The following is a 10,572-nucleotide window of genomic DNA, read 5'->3' on the forward strand; positions in this document are numbered from 1 at the left end:
AGAGCATCTTGGCTAACACAGTGAAACCGCATTTCTACTAAAAATACAAAAAAATTAGCTGGGCATGGTGGCAGGTGCCTGTAGTCCCAGCTACTCAGGAGGCTGAGGCAGGAGAATGGCATGAACCCGGGAGGCGGAGCTTGCAGTGAGCCAAGACTGTGCCACTGCACTCCAGCCTGGGCGACAGAGCAAGACTCTGTCTCAAAAAACAAAACAAAACAGAAAACAAAAATTAGCTGAGTATGGTGGCACATGCCTGTAATCCCAGCTACACGGGAGACTGAGGCAGAAGAATTGCTTGAACCAGGGAGTCAAAGGTTGCAGTTAGCCAAGATCATGCCGCTGCACTCCAGCCTGGCGACAGAGCGACACTCCGCCTCAAAAAAAAAAACAAAAAAAAAACTCTTTTCATTATAAATTACCCAGCCCCAGCTATTCTGTTATAGCAACATGACATAGACTGAAACAGAAGGTCCCCACAAGATCAAGCCCCGGGTAGGAGACCCAGGCTAAGGCACTAACCAAGAGGCCTGTGGCTCCTCTGGACGATTTTTCCAGGAGGAAGTGGGATTCTCCATGGCCACTGACATGGGCTGAATTGTGTCCCCTCCTCAAATTTCTATGTTGAAATCTTTTTTTTTTTTTTTGAGAACTGTGAGTGCGCCCAGGCTGGAGTGTGGCGGCGTGAACATGGCTCGCTGCAGCCTCAACCTCCTGGGCCAGGCAATCCTATCTCGGCTCCCCAAGTAGCTGGGACTACAGGTGTGCACTACCACACCTGGCCAGTTTTTGTATTTTTTGTAGAGATGGGGCTTTGCCATGTTGCCCAGGCTGGTTTCAAGCTCCTGAGCTCAAGTGATCCACCTGCCTCAGCCTCCCAGAGTGCTGGGATGACATGTGTGAGCCACCATACCAGGCCCCTGCGTTGATGTCCTAACTTCCAATGTGATAGGATTAGGAGGTGGGGCTTTTGGGGGGTTCTTAGGTCATGAGGGTAGAGTCCTCATGAATGGGATTAGGGCCCTTCTAAGGGGGCCCCACAGAGCTGCCTCACCCTCTTTCCGCCATATGAGAATGCAATGAGAAGACAGCAGTCTGCAACCGGAAAGAGGGGCCCCACTAGAACCCAACCATGCTGGCACAGTGATTTGGAACTTCAGCCTCTGGAACTGGGAGAAATCAATTTCTGCTGTTTTGAACCTGCCCGGTCTATGGTATATTGTTAGAGCAGCCGGAACAGACCAATACGGGCATATCCTTCCAGCAGAGAAATGGAACTCTTCTCTGATGATAACAAACCAAGAATACAGAGAGTCATAGGACCGTGGATGCTGCTTTTTTTTTTTTTTTAAACAAGGTCTCGCTCTGTCGCCCAGGCTGGAGTGCAGTGGTGCAATCACAGCTCACTGCAGCCTCAGCCTTATGGGCTCAAGCAACCCTCCCACCTCAGCCTCCTGAGTAGCTGGGACTATAGGCACAAGCCACCAACGCCTGGCTAATTTTTTTTGTGTATCTTGTAGAGACGGGGTTTCACCATGTTGCCCAGGCTGGTCTCAAAATCCTGAGCTCAAGCGATCTGCCCACCTCAGCCTCCCAAACTGCTGGGATTATAGGCGTGAGCCACCGTACCTGGCCATATAAATCTTAGGGTATTTCTGGTGCAGGAGTAACCAGCTTCTGACCGAGCACAGTGGCTCACACCTATAATCCCAGCACTTTGGGAGGCTGAGACAGGAGGATCTCTTGAGCCCAAGACTTCGAAACCAGCCTGAGTGATATAGTGAGACCTTGTCTCTACAGAAAAATTTAAAAGTTAGCTGAGCATGGTAGTGGCGTGCACCTGTGATTCCAGTTACTTGGGAGCCTAAGGTGGGAGGATCGCTTGAGCCCAGGAGGTAGAGGTTGCAGTGAGCCAAGATCATACCACTGTACTCCAGCCTATGTGACAGAGTAAGATCCTATATCAAAACAAAACAAAAACAAACAAAAAACCCCACAAAACCAAAAACTGGTTAAACAAAAGGAAGAGTATTGGTTCACATAACAGTGTAGCTTAGTAGGAGCTTCAGGAACGGTTTGATCCAGGACTCAAGTGACTTAGGGATGTATTAGTATCTCTTAGCTCTGTTTCCTATAGATTGGCTTCCATCCTCAGACTGGCTACCCTTACGGTAACAAAAATGGCCACAGTTATCACAAGCTTGATGCCCTCCTAGCATTAAACCCAGTGGAATCCAAGTCCTGGTGTTCCTACCCAAAAAGCTGAGGCTCACCTCTGCACAGCCCAGCCCTAAGTCAATCACTGTGGCCAGGGTGAAAGGGATATGCTAATTAGGATAGGCTGGCCAGGCCATCTCAGAGCTGGGGTAGGGTCAACCTCCAACCACTGAACAGACACTGATTGGAGAGGAGCAGCTTCCCAGAGGAAATTGTGGGTCCTCTTGTCATGGATGAGGGCGAACAGATGTTGGCAGCGCAGTACAGACCTCCAGTATTCCTGCAAGGTGAGTGTCAGTCCCGTTTACAAATGAGGAAAGTGAGGCCCCCAGACGATAAGACGTTAAGCCAAAGTCACATAATTTGTGGAGTCAGGGATGCGTTCCCAAGTCTGTCCAGCTCCAAAACTAGATGCTGCCACTACTAGCTCAAGTGGTGGCAGACGCATTTTGGAAACAGCCACCTGACCTACGTTTCCAGAAGCAGCATCAATTTCCGCCAGGCAGGGACGTTTTTCCTTTTCATCCCGGAATCTCTCTGGGCAGGGAAGGCTTGAGGAGCCTCTGAAGAGTAGGCAGGACATTGGTGGACGGCACTTACTTCCAGGCTCATGAACCTGGTGGTGAGGAGCTTAGCCCTGGCGTGAGAGCGAATCCTCTCCAGGAATCTTTTTTGACTGGAACTCAAAGGGGAACAACACAGACACACCTCAGCAAATGCAGCCTGCAGGAGAGACAGACGAGTGTGAACGGAGGATTACCCAGGTGCCGAGGCAAGAGACTGAAGGCACAAACTGTTTCAGTATGATAAACAAAATAGTTAGAATGAGAATAGTTATAATACAAATTACATATAGAGAAGATCATGGACATTATAAATCATTAGTATAAACATTATTAATCATTAAATTTTAATACTACTCTTTGTTGTATAACCAAGGAATAACCGGCAGGTATAGGGACAGGTGCTGAAGGGACATTGTGAGAAGTGACCAAGAAGGCAAGAGGTGAGCCCTCTGTCACGCCTGCATAAGGGCCGCTTGAGGGCTCATTGGTCAAGTGGTAACGCCAGGGCCTGGGAAGGCACCCGTTACTTAGCAGACCGTGAAAGGGAGTCTCCGTTTCCTTGGAGGAGTCAGGGAACACTCTGCTCCACCAGCTTCTTGTGGGAGGTTGGATATCATCCAGGCCTGCCCGCAGCCATCCGGAGGCCTAAACCCCTCCCTGTGGTGCTGTGCTTCAATGCTCACGCTCCTTGTCCACTTTCACGCTCCTCCCGTACTCCTGGTTCCTCTTTGAAGTTCTTAGAAGATAGCGGTAGAAGAAATAGTGAAAATCTTAGAGTCTTTGATCTTTCTGATGAGTGCATAGAAGAAAACGCTGACGTATGCTGCCTTCCCTTTCTGCTTCGGCTACCTAAAAGGAAAGGGACCCCTGTCCTATGATCACGTGACTTGCTTGACCTTCTCAATCACTTGGACAACCCACCTTCCTTACCCTGCCTGCCCCCTTGTCTTGTATACAATAAGTATCAGCGCGCCCAGCCATTTGGGGCCACTACGGGTCTTCGTGTCTTGGTGGTAGTGGTCCCCCGGGCCCAGCTGTTTTCTATTTATCTCTTTGTCTTGTGTCTTTATTTCTTACAATCTTTGTCTCCACACATGGGGAGAACACCCACCAAGCCCCGTAGGGCTGGACCCTACAGACGAGAAAGTGGATGATGATACTGCAGTCAGGGCTGCGGGACTATGGGGCAGGGACATCTAACCTCCCCTTGAAAGTCAGGGAGGTCTTCCTGGAGGAAGGTGAAACCTCCAGTCTGGAAACCGAAAGATGATGGGAGTCAGCCAAGCTAAGCAGTGGAGAGCCTGAGTGAATGAACGCACAGAGGTGGGTGGGTGTAGGGAAGCCAGGGAGCCTTTATTTTGAAACAGGGTCTCCCTCTGTCTCCCAGGCTGGAGTGCAGTGGTACAATCATGGCTCACTGCAGCCTCGAGCTCTTGGGCTCAAGTGATCCTCCCACCTCAGCCTCCTGAGTAGCCGGGACCACAGGTGCATGCCATCACACCCGGCTAATTTTTAAAAAATGTTCTGTAGAGATGGGGCCTCGCCATGTTGCCCGGGCTGGCCTCAAACTCCTGGGCTCAAGCGATCCTCCCGCCTTGGCCTCCCAAAGTGTTGGATTACAGGTGTGAGCCACTGCACCCACCCAAGAATTGGATTTCTTTGCCCACATCACTGACCTCTAGGGACAAAGGGTGGGCTCCAGCCCTAATTCATGGCAACAGGGACATTAGAGATCATCATTCCTCCCATGGATGTATCCCTTCTTCTCTCCTTATTACTGTCATAATTTTAGCCAATCTACAGCTTCCCTGAAAACCAAAGAACGGTTTTATCACCACGTTTTAAAAAGTGCAAATTGAGACCCGGTGAAAAACAGTGACTTGCTAAAGGTCAAAGAGAGGTCACTCATGGAGTTGGGTGGTGGCACCCTTGCAGGATGTACCCCCGGCCAGTGGTGTGTTAATCATTACCTCTGCTAACAGCTTGTGATGGTTAATAGTAAGCATCAACTTGGCCTGGCGCAGTGGCCCACGCCTGTAATCCCAGCACTTTGGGAGGCTGAGACGGGTGGATCACTTGAGGTCGGGAGTTCGAGACCAGCCTGGCCAACATGGTGAAACCCCATCTCTGCTAAAAATACAAAAAGTTAGCCGAGTGTGGTGGCGGGTGCCTGTAATCCCAGCTACTTGGGAGGCTGAGGCAAGAGAATCGCTTGAACCTAGGAGACGGAGGTTGCAGTGACCCAAGATTGTGCCATTGCACTCCAGCCTGGGTGACAGAGAGAAATTTCATCTAAAAAAAAAAGTGTCAACTTGATTGCATCGAAGGATGCAAAGTATTGTTTCTGGGTGTATCTGGATGTTTCTGGGTGTGGCCAGAATAGATTAACACTTGAGTCAGTGGACTGGGACAGGAAGACCCACTCACAGCGTTGGGGGCACCATCCAGTCGGCTGCCAGCACAGCTAGAAAAAGCAGGCAGAAGAAGGTGGAAAAAGCCGACTTGCTGGGTCCTCCGGGCTTCATCTTTCTCCCGTGCTGGAGGCTTCCTGCCCTTGAACATCAGACTCCAAGTTCTTCAGCTTTTGGACTCTTGGATTTACATCAGTGGTTTGCTGGGGGCTCTCAGGTCTTCGGCCACAGATTGAAGGCTGTACTGTCAGCTTCCCTACTTTTGAGGTTTTGGGACCTGGACTGAGCCACTGCTGGCTTCCTTGATCCTCAACTTGCAGGCGGCTTATGGGACTTGACCTTGTGATCGTGTGAGTCGATTCTCCTTAATAAAGTCCCTCTCATATATACGTAGATCCTATTAGTCCTGTCCCTCTAGAGAACCCTAACGCACACGTGGAGGAGAACTCTGAAAACCCAGGCCAGGGGCCAGCGTGACTGCTCTGTGGCTGTCCCGGGAGACGGCAACACTGGGCAAGTGAGCTCGTGAGAAAGGCTGGGGCTCCTCTCAGAATAAAACCTCGGGAAGAGACAACTACACAGCATTCGCAGGGGCTGGGCGCAGTGGTTCACGCCTGTAATCCCAGCACTTCGGGAGGCCGAGGCGGGCGGATCACCTTAGGTCAGGAGTTCGAGACCAGCCTGGCCAACATGGTGAAACCCCATCTCTACTAAAAATACAAAAATTAGCCGGGCATGGTGGCACACACCTGTAATCCCAGCTACTTGGGAGGCTGAGGCAGGAGAATCGCTTGAACCTGGCAGGCAGAGGTTGCAGTGAGCTGAGATCACACCACAGCACTCCAGCCTGGGTAACAGGAGCAAGACTCCATCTCAAACAAACAAAACCTTTCTCTTGTCATGTAACCCATACATACACATGCTATGTACCCACAAACATTAAAAATAAAAAGTTTAAGACAAAACAAAAACAACAGAAAACCTTTTTTTGAGGAGTCCCTAAGGCTTCACCAGTTTGTCAAAACTGGAGCTTGATTGCTAAGACTTTATTTGCATACCCACAATGCATTGTGCACCAAATAATTTTCGTCTTTAAAATTACTAGATCCCCTTTTTCCTTCAATCTATCTTTCCCGAAACTGAGATTGCTGTTCCAGAACTGTCTGAAGAAAAAGGCAGAAGTCAATAGCTCTTTTGGGCAGAAAGAAATTTACCATTAGCCTGTTGGGAGTAGGCATTACCTGAGAACTGAGTGCAGCTCACGATTGTGTCTCTGGTTTCTCTTCATATCGCATAAATCTTTCGCCTTTTACTAAAGATTTCCGTGGAGAGGAGCAACTCTGAGTTTTGAACCAATTTTTTAGCGGTCTTGCGCTTTCAGCAAGGCTTATTTGAGTGATCTAATAGTAGATGCACTTAGAAAGCCATTAGGATGGTTCTTGTTTATTCTGAAACAAGAAACACACTCAAAACTCAGAGAGAGCATTGTTCTCCAGTATTTAATTCTGAAGGACCAGAGTTGGCTTCTGGAGGAGCAGCTGGCTTTGAGGGAAAAGGATAATTACCCTCCTACGTAGCTTGAATGGGGCTTTGAGTCACGGGGGCATAGCACGGCAGGGCTGGGCTGTGGGCGGCTGCTTCAGGGCCTGAGCCTGGGGTCAGAATTTTTTTTTTTTTTGAGACAGAGTCTCGCTCTGTCGCTCAGGCTCGAGTGCAGTGGCGCGATCTTGGTTCACTGCAACCTCCGCCTTCCAGGTTCAAGCGATTCTCCTGCCTCAGCCTCCCGCGTGGCTGTGACTACAGGCATGTGTCCTCCTGCTCGGCTAACTTTTGTATTTTTAGTAGAGACGGGGTTTCTCCATGTTGGCCAGGCCAGTCAAACTCCTGACCTCAGGTGATCTGCCCGCCTCGGCCTCCCAAAGTGCTGGGATTACAGGAGTGAGCCACCGCGCCCGGCCTGGGGGTCAGGATTTTTTGCGATGGATTTCCTCCCTCCTTTACTGGAACAGACCCTGCTAGTTTTTCCTCCCCAGTACTCAACCTCTCCCTAGAATCTCCCTAGCAGGGCTCACGGCTACCTGAAGGCGTGACTGCATTTCCCAGCCTCCCTTGCGGCTGAGACGAATTCTAGCCAATGGGAGTGGCTGGAAAATTCACTTTCTCTTGGGTTTCATCAAACCGGTTGGGTTGGGGGAGGACTAGCTGCGCGCCTGGCACGCTCCTCAGGCGGGGATACGGGGCAGAAGAGCCCTCGGGACTGCCTTCTTCGATTCTACACGGAGAAGCCGGCGGGAGCAGCGGGGGAGCTCGCCCCGAGTCCCTGCTTCATTTGATCGGATAGTCCAGCGGTCCCCAACCTTTCTAGCACAAGGGACCCGGTTCATGGAAGACAGTTTTTCCAAGGGCGGGGGAACGTGGGTACGGGGTTTGGACAGTTCCAGGTTGAAACTGTCCCCCTCAAGTCATCAGCCATTAGATTCTTAAAAGGAGCACGCACCTGGATCCCTGGCATACACAGTTCACAATAGGATTGACGCTCCCAGGAAAAGCTGATACCTTGCCTCCCTGACAGCAGGCGGATCTCAGTCGGTAACCTTCCCTCGGTCAGTGGCTGGGGTTAAAGACCCATGGTGTAATCAACCAACAAACCTACTTTCCGGTCAAAAGCAGTAAGTCACCCCAACACATCACCATAATAACTCCCCAGAAAAGCAGCAAAATTGATAACACATAAGTGAAAAACCTTAAAGTGAAAGTGCGTTATTATTTCACATTACACCTAATGCAGCCACACACAACTTATCAGTATTAAGTCTGTTTTTAGAACACTAAAACAAGCCGTGCTGAAACAGCAAGGCCTCAAAAAATTGGGTTCAGACTCACACTTGTTCCTCTCCACGGAAATCTTTAGTAAAAGGCGAAAGATTTATGCGATTTGAAGAGAAACCAGAGTATAACCCAAACCATCGGCACTCAGTTCTTAGGTAACGACTTCTCCCAGTAGGCTAACGGTAACTTTCTTTCCGTCCAAAAGAGCTATTGACTTCAGCTTTTTTCTTCAGACAATTCTGGAACAGTAATCTCGGTTTCGAGAAAGATAGGTTGAAAGAAAAAGGGGAAATAATTTTAAAGACGAACATTATTTGGTGCGCAATGCATTGTGGGTATGCAAATAAAGTCTCACCAATCACGCTCCAGTTTCAGGAAATACCTTAAATGGTTCATGCGTTTTAGCGCTGCGCCTGAGGCCACCACCAGGGGGCAGAGCAGAGTCTGGTCCCAGAAGAAAAAGGCTGACTTCACCTGCTTCACTTACAGTGGGCGAGCTATTAGGTCGGTGCAAAAGTAATTGCGGTTTTTGCAATTTTTTTTTTTAATTGCATAATTAGCCTAATAAGTAAAGAATTTTTTTGAACGTAAGAAAAAAAGTAAAAAAAAAAAATTATCTTGGCTGGACTCCGTGGCTCACCCTTGCCCTTGTAATCCCAGCACTTTGGGTGGCTGAGGCGGGCTGATCGCCTGAACTAGGGGTTCGAGACCAGCCTGGGTAACATAACGAGAGCCTGTCTCAAAAAAAAAAAAAAAAAAAAAAAATTCTTACACTTCTAGCCACTCCAGACCTACTGCAGGCCTGGGGATTGGGCCCAGTCCCCTGGGTCTGAACTCATCCTCCACGTGATTCTGATGGGGGCTACATGGAGAACCTCTGTTGGGCAACTGTTCTGCCTGAAATACGGAGAGTGAGGAGTTTGGGAGACACATTACTGGCTGAGCAGGGGAAGGCCTGGGAAAGGCTGTGAAATGAGGAGAGAAAAGGCCAGGGAAGGTCCCTGGGGGATGGTGGCATAAAAGGAGGGGACAGTGCAGGAGCCTATGAAAGAGATTAGAGAAATTGAGGGAGGCAGGAGGAAAACCTAGACTGGAAGCCTCACAGAAACCGAGGGCAGAGAAGAAGTTTCCTGGCCGGGCGCGGTGGCTCACGCCTGTAATCCCAACACTTTGGGAGGGAAGAAGGAAACAGTAAGTGACGACGGGCAGGAGATAGGGATGGGGTGGTAGCCGGTTCCTGGTTGCGGATGGGAAGGAGAAGCGGTGCAGGTGCCTCCCTGCAGTGATCGTGGTCCATGGAGCCTGGGCACCTCCCCCACTACCCCTATTCTTTCACTCCCCTGCAGCCCCTCCTTTGCTGGCCCCTCTTTCCCTCCATCTTCTCACCTAGGAAGATCCCAGGGCCGTCTTTCCAGCCTCTGCCCAGTAGCAGCTGAACTGCTGGAAAAATCCCACAGCAAGGGAACCTCCGATACAGGCCTCCACTTCATCTGTTTCTCTGATTGACTCCATTTCCCCCCCTCAAGATGTCCTTTTTAGGCCAAGTGCAGTGGCTCACACCTGTAATCCCAGCACTTTGGGAGGCGGAGGCAGGCGGATCACCTGAGGTCACGAGTTCGAGACCAGCCTGGCCAACATGGGGAAACCCCGTCTCTACTAAAAATACAAAAATTATCTTGGCGTGTTGACCCGTGCCTGTAATCTCAGCTACTTGAGAGGCTGAGGCACGAGAATCACTTGAACCCAGGAGGTGGAGGTTGCAGTGAGCCGAGATCGCACCATTGCACTCAAGCCTGGGTGAAAGAGCAAAACTCCATCTCAAAAAACAAACAAACAAACACACAAACACCCCTTTTAATCCTTCTCTCCCTTCAGCTTCCCCCTCTGCAACTCACCGTGTCAGCCCACAACATCCCAGGGGCTTCCTTGAGAGGCCAGACGCCCTCATCTTCCCAGCCCGCCTGCAACCGCGTCTGCCTCATCTTCTGCCTCCTCCCATGAACGGCCCTCCTCCTGGGCTTTGAACCCCAACTCCACAAAGATGGCTCCCCTCCCATGCAATCCCCCAGCAGCACCCTCCGTGTCCCTCCCGCTGTGGTCTGAATGTCGTGGCCCCTCACACATCCACAGGCTGAAATGTAATCTCCAAGGTGATGGTATTGATAGGTGGGGCCTCTGGAAGGTGATTGGGTCATGGATGGGATCAGTGTCCTTATAAAAGGGTTTGAGGGAGCGAGTTTGTCCCTTTCACCCTCCCATCAAGTGGGGACACAGGGAAGGTGCCGTCTATGAGGAACAGGCCTTCACTAGACGGTAAATTTGCTGATGCCTTGATGTTGGACTTCCCAGCCTCCAGAACTGTGAGCAATAAATAACTTTCTGCTGTTTATAAATTATCCAGTTTAAGGTATTTTGTCATAGCACCTGAACTAGGACACCCCCCACTGGCTCATCTTCTAGACGGATAAGTAGGCTTCCTTATCTCCTAACCTGAGAGAGAGAGAGAGGAGTGAAGGAGGAAGTGGGGAAGGAAGAAAGACTTCCTAAAC

At 50.2% G+C, this 10,572-nt stretch overlaps 2 non-coding genes across 2 annotated transcripts; one reads left to right on the forward strand and one right to left on the reverse strand.

Annotated features, from left to right (window-relative positions):
* Nucleotides 1–6,462: 6,462 nt before the first annotated feature.
* On the forward strand, nt 6,463–6,581 carry LOC129022921 (U5 spliceosomal RNA). The gene has a single exon (XR_008496601.1). It is a non-coding gene; the product is annotated as a U5 spliceosomal RNA (small nuclear RNA).
* Nucleotides 6,582–8,030: 1,449 nt separating this feature from the next.
* Nucleotides 8,031–8,149, reverse strand: LOC129022908 (U5 spliceosomal RNA). The gene has a single exon (XR_008496595.1). It is a non-coding gene; the product is annotated as a U5 spliceosomal RNA (small nuclear RNA).
* Between the last annotated feature and the right edge of the window lie 2,423 nt (nt 8,150–10,572).

Source organism: Pongo pygmaeus, chromosome 1 (genome assembly GCF_028885625.2).
Source record: "Pongo pygmaeus isolate AG05252 chromosome 1, NHGRI_mPonPyg2-v2.0_pri, whole genome shotgun sequence".
Lineage (NCBI taxonomy): Eukaryota > Metazoa > Chordata > Mammalia > Primates > Hominidae > Pongo > Pongo pygmaeus.